Source organism: Mesocricetus auratus, unplaced genomic scaffold, assembly GCF_017639785.1.
Source record: "Mesocricetus auratus isolate SY011 unplaced genomic scaffold, BCM_Maur_2.0 Super-Scaffold_15014, whole genome shotgun sequence".
NCBI classification, from domain to species: Eukaryota; Metazoa; Chordata; class Mammalia; order Rodentia; family Cricetidae; genus Mesocricetus; species Mesocricetus auratus.
In genome coordinates, this window is record NW_024429186.1 from 62500427 (window position 1) to 62512454 (window position 12028).

The 12028-nt window shown below is 37.9% G+C and overlaps 1 protein-coding gene across 9 annotated transcripts in view; it reads right to left on the reverse strand.

Moving 5' to 3' along the window:
- The window catches only part of Npas3 (neuronal PAS domain protein 3), a 790249-nt gene that overhangs the window by 571884 nt on the left and 206337 nt on the right, over positions 1–12028 (reverse strand). The window lies entirely within an intron of this gene.

Genomic DNA, 12028 nt, shown 5'->3' on the forward strand with positions numbered 1-12028 from the left:
ATAGACATTTTTCATTATCTGAATATTAGCCTGGATAACACAAAACACTACCAAAGTGAGAGCTGTACTAACAATCAGAATCTTGGGGGGAATAAAGCAGATAGCACCACCAACATGTATTAGAAAAGATGTGTTTGTACCAAGGAAGAAAAGAGTTCTTACATTTATTTCTTATTCTTGAGAATGTACTTGACTTTCAGGCCTCCATGAAGCACACTGAAGAGTTTTGCAAAGGCTTACATGTTAATCTTAACTGGTTATAGTATCCTATTATAGACATCCCTTGACAGAAAAGAGTGGACTGAGTCCCCAAAAGAGTATTCTCTTTCATTCACCTAGATGACTCTTGAAAGCAAACTACGTTGACAGTCACATGATATACACAGGAAAACTAGAATGTGCTATTGTTACTGACCTGCCAGAGAATAGCAGGTGGGCCTGACTTCTAGGCTTCAGCTGCTAACCAGTTTCTTTTTATTTCCATGTCCCATAGGTACCTCCAATGCACACCTGAGATCTTTATCTTCCCATGAAAACTTGACTGGCCCCAGCGTGCTTATTCATGTTAAATGGGATGCCGCATATACTACATTCCTTCTTGCCCTAACATCCTTGGTTATCTACCTAGAAATTCTCTTTGCTTAACTATATTTCTTTCTTATCTGTGTTGCTGCCCCTTTAAGAACTGTGCATAACTCCTTAACCACTCTGTATGTGCCCATTCCTACCTTCTTCATCACTACACTCAGATTGTCCTTTGAATTAGTCTCCTTCCTACTCAGAAACTTACATGGATACCCACTTTAATACAGCTTCAAACCCTTCAGTATGCTCTAAAGTCTTTGTTTGAGTTGGAAGTCACCATCTTTTCAATTTTATATCGTGATGTGAAAGTCAACCCCATCACCATTTATCTATCTCGCCTCACAAAAGAAACGTACTCCTCCTTCGAAACCTTCCATCAGCAGTCACACTTCCTTGTCTGTGTGAATCAGTCATTGTATACTGTGTCATCCTGCCTCTCCCTATGGAACGCCAGTCACATTAGATTCAAGACACCCAGCTGATTTCCTTCTTGACTGTGGCATAAACCTCAAGAAGACAAGAGAAACAGCCCAGAAAGCTGTGGTGTTGCAAGGTAAAGAAGTGAGCAGCTCTACTTCCAGTCACCTCCAAGGTTTCAGCAGGGAGGGGTCTTTCAGACAAGCCGATGAAATAAGAGTTTCCAGGGAGATTGGAGATAAGTTGAGTATGATGGATCAAGTGAGCATCCATTAAATAAAAATGGCAACTTGCAGGTTCACAGAAACAGCTTAAAGGAGGAAGAGGAGGAAGAAAGCAAACTAGAAGAAAGGACATTTTACTTGGACAACATAGTTTTTAAAGGAATCAGAAATGGTGGAGTGAGACCAGTGCTTGTTAGGGAATTCATTCCGCTTTATTGAGGAGTGTGGTTCTAGGATTGCCAGGGAAGTAGATCCAAGGTGTGCCCTTATGCAGGATAGCCTTCCATGTAAGTCCTGAGTCTAGATAAACCAGGATAGACAGTACACAGGACAAAGAACAAAGAAGATTTCTCTCTCAAAGAAGAGAGTTGCTCACGAGTTAGAGCTCGACAGGGATCATTAACCACTGATTGTGGTTGAAGTATTTCCTTGAAGGCACATGGTGGGGGGCTGTGGACATAAAGACCCACATTCCTATAGAGAAGTGAAAACTTGAAGAATACACACTTGCTTTGAAAAACTGGGCTCTGGAAGAAAAGGGTGGAGGAGATAGCTAAGGTAAAGAGAGCTTTTTGGAGTGATGGGAAGATCTGAGCACACTCAAATGCTAGTGTGAAAGAATAGAGAGTTAAGGGCAAATAGCCAAAGGGGGTTACCAGGTACCCACATAGACATTTGCTGGTATTGCATGAAGGAGTTAGTTACAATCTAAAACAAAAAAGGATGCATTCAGCATGTTTACATGTCCCTAAAGTCAAATTTAATGGAAAGAAAAATTTTAATGGTGAGAATAATAATAATTTTTTAAATTTTCATTTTATGTGTAAGGGTATTTATCTACATGTATGTATATGCAGTGACCATGCAGGCAAGAGGAGAGTATTGGATCCGCTGAAACTGAAGTTACTGACAACTTTGAGCCACCATGTTGATACCAGAAACAGAATCTGGGTCCTCTGCAGAAGCAGAAAGTACTGTTAACCACAGAGCCATCTCTCCAAACCAATAATAATAACATTTTTAAATCTAGTGATACAGTTGTACAGCTGCTGTTTATTTTATTTGACATCTTCAAGCTAGTGTCCTGGGAATTTAATAATACACCTTATTTAAACCACCTCTAAATTATAATGCTGTGAATCACACTCCATTTGATAACACTCCAAAAAATGTGATGGAAAAACGTAGGCAACAGTGAGCTGCCCTAGAGAAAGTGTTGAAAATTCCAAACCACAAACACAGCAATGCACATGTGGTCAAGTACAGAGTGTGTTTGGCAGATGCTTTACTGCAAATGCATCACCTCTGTCTGTCTCTCACCCAGGCTCAAAGACCATCTTGAAATAGGGGATAGAGAGGGAACTAAAAGTAACATGTCTAAGCCGGGCGGTGGTGGCGCACGCCTTTAATCCCAGCACTCGGGAGGCAGAGGCAGGCGGATCTTTGTGCGTTCGAGGCCAGGCTGGACCGATAGCCTCCGAAACAATACAGAGAAACCCTGTCTCGTAAAAACCAAAAAAAAAAAAAAAAAAAAAAGTAACATGTCTAAAAAGTTAAATAAAAAATTATTACAAAACAAAAGAAATAGGGGATGGAAAGACTGTAAGAGCCAGAGGTCAAGAAAGACCAAGCAAATCAGCGAATCCCAGATGTTACAAGACTGCTACACTCATGAATTAACAGCAGATACAGTTGTCTGGACAGGACTTGGACAAGATCCTGCTAGCATGGAGGAAGAGGACATCCATGAGCCTCCACCCCTAACTAAGGAGCTATGGACTGCTAATTACTTCTGGGTTAGGGAGAATCAGCATTCTTTAAGGTCAACCCCCTTTCAGTAGATGGCTCCTCAACCAGGAGTATAAGGGCAGCACAAACTGGTCTTGTTGGGTTGTTTTAAAAGTTAAACAGAGGAAAAGGACATGAAGTTGGGAGGGCTATAGGGAAGAATGGGATGGTTCTAAGAAGAGTTGGGGAGAGAAGAGGGGGCAAATATGACCAAACACATAATATAAAATTCCCAAAGAATTAATTTTCAAAAATAAAGGAAGCTTAAGACAACTCACTTACTGCTATGGAAAACACTTCAGGGGAGAATGTACTTTTTACAAATTCAACAATAACACTTAAATTTGAAATCTAAACCTCAAACAAATAGGCTATATCCGGTCTTTCGTCATTACTTTCTCATTGACTACATCTGAAATGCTCTGCCTAAAACCATGTACCAGGGACAGGAGTAGCAGTTCAACCAGCCAAGTGCCTGCTGTACAAGCATGAGACAAGAGTTTGAATCCCCACAAAAATGTAAAGAAGTCCAAGCGTGGCTGTGGGCAACTGTATTACTAGTCCTGTGAGAATGGGTGCAGATAGGACAATCCCAGCCAGTCCAGCTAATTGTGAGCACAGGGTTCAGAGACCCTGTTTCAAAAGATAAGGTAAAGAGTAGTCACACTATCCTCCAGCCTCCAGATACACAAGCACATGTAAGCACAAATTATTCCATGTTACTAGCAGAAAATCATACATACATCACAGGTCACAGGAAAATAATAGATGGGAAATTAAAGATATGTATTTTAGCATTCACAGAAAATGTAGTTTCTAAGAGAAAATGATTGCTACAGGATTACTGTTTGCAACATGCACTCAGTAGAAAGTGGCAGACAGAAGCTAAGGAGGGGTACATTGGCACGGTGGCAGCCTGGAGTGAGACACTAAAGTCCAGACCAGAGACATCCCATTTTTGTCATTTGAATTACTAATCACATTTTATAGCAGTCATTTAATTTTATTTTTTCTTCACTCATATTAAATAAAAATGTTAACAAGTTACCAATTAGGTAACATAAAGCATTATTGGGCACAACATCCTCAACTATTCAATGTTTAAAAGATACAAATTAAAATTACATTAACAAATTTTTGAGTCATACTGCAGAAATATGAAATAATAATAAAATTCTCCTTAAGTCAAATGGCAGTGTATTTTAGCAGGAGAAGGACACTTTCCTCATTACTTTACTAAGGAAGATGTAGACATTGTTGTATTTAGACTTATACCATCTAACTGCCTGGCATCACTTTCTTCCTTTAGTGACCTAAGTTTATTATGGATGACTTCCATACTCGTGTGAATATCTAAAAGCACCTCCCTCAAAAACCTCCCATCTTCCCCATGTTTCTATAAACATCTACAGCTACTGATAATATATGTGTGTGTGTGTGTATTGTGTGTGCTCATTTGTGCTAATGACCTTGTCATCTTTTAGTGTGGCTTCAAATGACTGACTATATTATCTAACAGCCCGATTTCAAGTTCCCACATCCTACCAGGGAACCTCATAAGAAAAGAGATGCTATAGGTCACTCCAAAGAGTGACACTGGGCATCAAGTAAGCTTTTACTGGAGAGAGTGCTAATGACTCTTTAGGACACAGAAACGATGGCAAGAGATGACACCAAAACAAAGATATCCTCTGATCCACAACAGAACTGCTCACCAGCACATGAAGCCTCTTTACCTTCCCCCTCCATCCACGGGCTCCAATCTCCAACTTGTCTGTCCTCCCCATCACACACTATAAATCTCCCCCACCCCTTAATCAGAGGACTAAAATCTGGAAGGCCTCTTGCTACTTTAAGACTTTGAACATTTGTAACAAAAAGTAACTACTATACTAATGAAGATAAGGAAAATCCCCAGTAAAATAGTTTTAAATGTTATAAGTGTTTATAAATAACACTTTACTTATGGTCACCTAATACTCTCACAAGGTTCCCATCTTAGGTCTTTATTCTCATGAATTGTTTCAATAATTTTTAAATACCATCCAAAGGTAGAAATAATCCAGTGAATTTTGAAATTCCTACCTACTTTTCACCTCCTTTGTTTCATCTGTTTTCTCCTCAATGTTCTTCCATGCTTTGGTGTTGTTCATAAAAAGTAAATTCCCTCAGCTGACTTAACAGGTTTTCACCAACCAACATAAACGCACATCCCAAATAGTCCCACCAACACATCTTCTAACATCATTTCTGGCTCAGCTGTATTTAGTCATGTGATTATACATGCCCACTTCCTTGTTTCAAGAACAAAGACATCATCCAAAACCTGCACAAGGTTGGAGTACAAATGATGTAAGCAAAGAGAAGGATTAGCAATGTCTACTTTTGACTAAGCATGCATCTAACTCACGTTTTCTAGTCACCAAAGTGCCATAAAGTGAGGTCTCACTGCAAGTATAGCACAGTAAGGATGTGTTTGCATACAGACTTGCTAATTTGACAACCTGGTCGTCATCATAATTTGATTGTTCCAGAAGAAAGGGAATTGTTCCAAAGACTATCCTGTGATATTGGCCTTACTCTAAAAGTTGTAAATATCCCTGTGCACCTCCATCTGATAGACAGTCATTAGTACATTTTTAGGGAAGTATCTCTTGAACCTCAAAAGACTAAACTTAAGCAGACCTCACAGCAAAGCTTCAATTCCCACTGAGATCTTTAATACTAAGCATTCAGCTCACTATTCTGCTGTGCACTCAGCTGATCTAAGAGAACAGTGAGAACAAGTAACTGACCTTGCTTGCCTTGGATCTCCCATAAAATAAGCTGTTACTACCTAAGCCAGTGCATAGCTTGAATCTTAAATCACGTACTCTTCCATGCCCCTGACTCAGATTAACGTACGTACGTGTGTGTGTGTGTGTGTGTGTGTGTGTGTGTGTGTGTGTGTGATGATCACTTGCTGAAAGCGGTAAACAGGGTGTAAGCAATGTCAGAAGCCACCATAAATACTGCAAGCAACATGGATATACCCTGATAACACCTGTTTGCAGTCTTTCCCCACGTGATGTTTGCTGTGCTGTTCAATAAATACAGAGCAAGTCCTGTTGTGACACACAGGAGGACACAGAAACAGTACGGCAGGACAGTAGACAGACATACAACAGACAGGAGAAAGAAGTTGTGAATTCAAATTTGGGCTCATTCCTGGTCAAATTATTCCAAGGGAAAGTTGTTTTCATTCCTTAATGCGACATAGACACACTTTGGTGCTGCTAAGATTATCTATAAGGCATTATTTGACACAAGAAGGCCTTCTCCAAGCCACTGATGTTATTGTAGGATCAGTGAAAGAGAAGGTGAACATACTTCTCATCAGCTGGGTCAATCATAAAGCCTAGATAAGCCATGTCACCTAGTCACTGCCCAAATTCCTACATATCCCTCATCCTATTCCAGTGGCTCTCAAGCTTCCTAATGCCGTGACCCTTTAATACATTCCTCATGCTGTGGTGACCCCAACCATAAAATTATCTTTGTTGCTACTTCTTAACTGCAATTTTGCAACAGTTATGAATCATAATGTAAGTATCTGTGTTTTCCAAATGTCATAGGTCTCCCTTGTGAAAGGATCATTCAGACCCTCAAAGGAGTTAGGACTATAGTTTGGAACCATGGTTCCATTCTTTTAGAATAGGTTAGTAACATGGCAAAACCACACATTTCATTTTTACTCTTGAAAATATCTATAATACAGAAATGGCATCTTAAAAACCCTCTAGGACCAGTACAGTTTATTACAGAATCATCATCCCCCCCAATTTATAACCAAAATTTGAGAGGGTAGGGGCAGGCTCTGCTTTAAAAGATGATTAAACCACTAGAAAATAAAATGGAACAAGATTTGCCTAATTTTAAGAAGAAAGTAAGTGTATCATGTCAGTCACTCAAGAATCCCATGTTATACTGACCAGCAAAACTCATCCACTGTATTTACAGGACACACAGCTCTAGAGCCAATCAAGAAATGATAGTATAAAGGGAATTATAATCAAGGCGAGTGCAACAGAGTGCTGAGTGTGAACTGCTGCCAAAGAATTCTGGAGTGCCTCATCAAGGCTTACGGAACCTCGAAATATGTGTTTCACATATATAAAGTTGGAATTATTCTCCAAATTGCAAATGTGCATGGAGTGGTATTTCAAGACCAGTATCTATTTGCCTGAGTCAGGGTCTCATTATGTGGCCCAGATTAACCTTGAACTCCTGATTCTGTCACCTCAGCTTCCCGTGTGGTGGGAACAAGATTTCTTAATAGAGACATGACCACCCCCCAAATTTTTAAAAAGACATTATCCAGGTAATGGAGTTGGACAGGGGATTGGAAGTAAATGCAAGATATCTTTTACAATGACAATTTAGAACATTAAAAATAAAATATATTGGGTTAAAATGGTGTTAACCTTACAATTCAAAATAGGGGCATGCAGCGATTTCCAGTGCTAAGAAAAATTAGAATGCAAATTTCAAATCACATGCAAATATACCCCAGGGCAAACATCTTCCTGGGATTCATGTACAATTATTTATTTGTTGCTTGGCAGAGTATCTTATCACTAGCCAACACACCTGTTTTGCCACAATATTTACATAGAAAATTCACGTTGTTTGACTGAGAAATCTTGCTGCCCTCTAAAATGCCTAAGATGCTTAGAAGTGTTGAAAGATGACTCCTGGGCATTTAGATTTAGAGAGATGTTGCTGGCCTCCATCCTAGCATCTCCTTCACACATAACCATTCCATTTCTCTGCTCTTCACAGCAGCATCACCATTTTCCCTAGCCTCGTGGGTTTGTGTCATACGGTGCTTTCCACCATATTTCAAGAGCTTTTAGTTGTAGAAAATATAAATATGAGACTTGTTCTATCATCTACTAATTGTAGTCACCATTTTTTTTCAGTGTTGTCATTGGATATACATGTCGGGTTACATATAGTAATGTAGGGCTAGGAGGCAGGTGTTGAAGACAAGGAGATGGGGAACATACTTTTCCACTTATCATCAACATTGTAGAATGGACACAACAATGGTGATAACAAGAGTTATTATTTAAAAAATAATATAACAGTGAAACACATAGTTTGTTACTTAATGCCAAGAATATGTACAGATGTCTCTAAAATAAAGACATTTTGTTTCACTTAAATGAAACTTATAGTCATAAGGATTTTGGTTTAAAAACATCTTCTGATACACTAATATATCAGGAATCAGATATCCTTTCATTTTACAGCAATGCCTTGACCTGGAGGGCACCAAAGAAAATCTTGAATGGCAATCTGTTGATGAATAAATACATACAATTAATCCTCAGCAAAATACTAGTAAATGCTATTAATATTAAAGGATTGTATATAGAGGGAAACTCAATTCACATTATAAGGATCATGCCCTTGAACCAAGTAGGTTTTATTTCAGGTATGCAAAGGTGGCTCAATATCATAATATACCACATTAGGAGAACAAAGAAATGCACAATCATGTTAATTGATATAAAATACATATTCGAGAAAATTCAAAATCATTTCATGATAAAACCACCCAGAATAATAGTAATAATTAAGGACGTTTACCAATAAACCCATACAGCTAATATCATACTTAATGATGGAAGGCAGGATGCTTTTCCCTGAAAATGAGGAACAAGGAAGTGTGCTTTCTTCTCTGTGTTTCACACTGCACTAGAAGTTTGACATAATAATTAGACAAGAAATCAAAAGACATCAAATTAGGAGGAAAAGTGAAATGATTTATCCTCATAGATGACACAGTCCCACACAAATGAATCCATGATCAGACCACTAAATATTTACAAACCAAGAAATGTTTTCGGTTCCTAGAATAGTAGAGAGTAGAAGTTACATTTACATAGACCAGGAAAAAAATAAAGGAATTTTGTTCATAGTCACATAATAATGTCTAAAATATTTAGGCATTGAATGTAACCAAGAAAGGCAAATATTTGTAGACTTAAAATTATAATTTATTGCAAAAGAACAATTAAAATTATGAAATGTTTAAACTATCATTTAAAAATGTTTAAGCAAAAATAAATGAAAAGAGATTCCAAGTTCAAGGATCAGAAGACCGAATTCTGTAGTGATGTCCCTACCAGCCAAAGGTACCAGAGGATTCCTAATAAAAGCTTTGGAGAAATGGAGAAGGGAAAACTGAAGTTTATGAAAATCCCAGATATAGTAAAAATAGTCTTGAGGAGAAGAACCAAGTAGAATGGCACAAGCTGACTAGTTTTTAATTTTAAAGTAATATTACAGTAACCAAGATGTGGTAGTGTTTGCATACAAGTGGATATGGGTCAACAAGACAGAGTTCAGCATCCTGACAGAAGTCATACATATCTGTGGCCAACGGATTTTCAGTAAGGGTACAATCCACACAGTGACGAAAGCACATGCAACTGGATTCCACAAGCAACAAATGAAATTGGATGGCTATGTCACACCATGTATAAGAACAGACTCCAAGTAGATCATAGACTTAAATATGAAAGCTTTTACCACAGAATTCCTAGAAATCACAAAGAAAATCTTTCTGTTCTGCATGTGTGAATAAATTATTATGTGTGAAATCAAAACCATAAATTATAAAGAAAAAGAAAACTAGACTTCAAAACTGAGATAAAATTGTGCATTATAGAGCTGCCATGAAAAGACAAGCTACACAAAAGAGGAAATATTTGCAAATCATACCAGCACTAAGAGCATAATATGAAAAATATATAAAAAACTAAAACTCTGCTACTAACAGATAACCCATCTTAAACAGTAGACAAAAGACATTAGCCTAGACATTTCCAAAAACTAAATAAATGACAAAAATAGCTAGAGATCCCATAAAACATCTTTAAAACATTATTCCTTATGCAAATGTAAATCAAAATGACAAGATTTCACATCACACCTGTTAGCATAGCTATAATAAAAAGATGTAAAGCCATGGTTCCTAGGATGTGAAGAAATCTTAACCTCATGTACTTCTGGTCAGACTATATAATGATGCCCCTCTTTAGGCAAGAGTTTTGTAATTCTCGAACATAGGACTGTCACATGACTGGTAATTCCACTAAATATATACACAATCCATTTAAAAATGGGATCTGAAATAGATACTTGGGAGTCAATGTCCAATGCAGCATTATTTATAGTATTCAATTCACAAATCCATCAAGAGGGAAACAGATGAAAAATGTGGTCTACACATACAAGAGAATGCTAGTCAACAAAAAAGTGAATAAAATTCTGCTAAATATGACCACCTAAGTAATATCACCCAAGATGAGTAAAATGAGGCAGACACAGCATGATAAATACCGGTTCATCTTTTCAGTGGTCACGTCTACAAACAGGCAATTACATAGAGGCAAAAAGTAAATTCGCAATCACAAGACAGAAGGAGGTAGGAGACAAGATTGAGAATTTATTGCTTAATTGGCACATGGTTTCTACTGGGAACCATAAAATTTTAAGGAAATAAATAGGGGTGATGATTGTACAGAATGGTGAGCGGAGTGAATGACTGACTTAATTGCAGACTTAAATGGCCAAAGTGGTAATTTTCATGCTGCATACATTTTGCCACAATAAGAATATTTTAAGTGTATATAGCTAAAATGTTGTGCTGTTGCTTGGCATTATTTGCTAAGCAGCCAACATGTGTCTTCTTTAATAGCATAAAACACACAACCATGTCTGAGTTTCCAGCTGGATAATATTAAGGCCTTTCAGAAGAAACAGCAAGAAGACCAACCATTGACTCCACAGAAGCCACAGCATCCTTGCATTCAGCATCTATGTCCTCCCACCCTGCGGGTACCATGGCCAAAGACTGAAGAAGATGCTAAAAGAAATAAAGCCAAGGTGAAGGATGAGCCACAGGGAAAATCTGCAATGTTGTCTGCTAAGCCTGCTTCTCCACAGCCAGAGCACAAGCCTGAAAAAGTTCCTGCAAAAAGGAACAGAAGGTACCCAAAGAGAAAGGGGGAAAATGGATACTGGAAGGATGCAGATGATCCTGCAGAAAATGTAGCCACCAAATCAGACCCAGCACACAAAGCATGGGGTGCTGGGGATGCCAAGTGAACATATACATTTCTAGAAACCTCTTTTGAGGACTCTACAGTTTGAAATACTGTATCTTGTCAATTGTTATAAAAATGCAGAATTTTGTTGTACTTTTTTTAAAAAGCTATATTGCTAGCACACAAATTATGTCATTATTTTATGGGGAAGAAAAATGTGTCACTAATGAAATGCCTATCAAGCTGGATTGATGAGGTGAAAATACCTTTCCTGTTAATTTTGAATGATACATCTTATCTCCCAGGAATGTGTTCCTGGTGGGAAAATCATGAATTCTTTTTTATATCCTCTTCCTCCCCCTTCCATCATCAACATAGATGTAATTCCATTAAAAGCAGAGCCCTATGGGACTGGACCTCTAAAATTGTTTTTATGCCCATCTATTGGCTGATCTGGACTTTGCAGTAAGTCATTAAGTGGTCCTCAAAAGAGTAGTGGTTCCTTCTGTAAGATGGTGGGTCATGACATTGGTAATTCTATCATTTTCTTTCATTTCTGAAAAGCAAAACCAGATTGTGACAACCTGTTAAACAATTTACTTAATGCAAAATGTCAACACTCACTCTCTACTTCTTCCTGCTTTTGTCAAAGCATCTAATAAGGACTTCACTGGATGTTACAGTGGCTTTCTAGTTTGGGAATTCTATTCAAGAAGAGACCATGGAAGTTCGTGAATATTGTTAATGACTGTCTGCCTATATTCTTCCTGAGATACCATGATTGTTTATGAGATGTATTTTTAATAAAGCTAGATAGAGTTGGGCTTGGAAAAATATTAATGCCTATCTAAGTCAGTGACAAAGTAGAATGATGAACAAATAAGCAAGTTCATGAATACACTAATAAGTAAACCA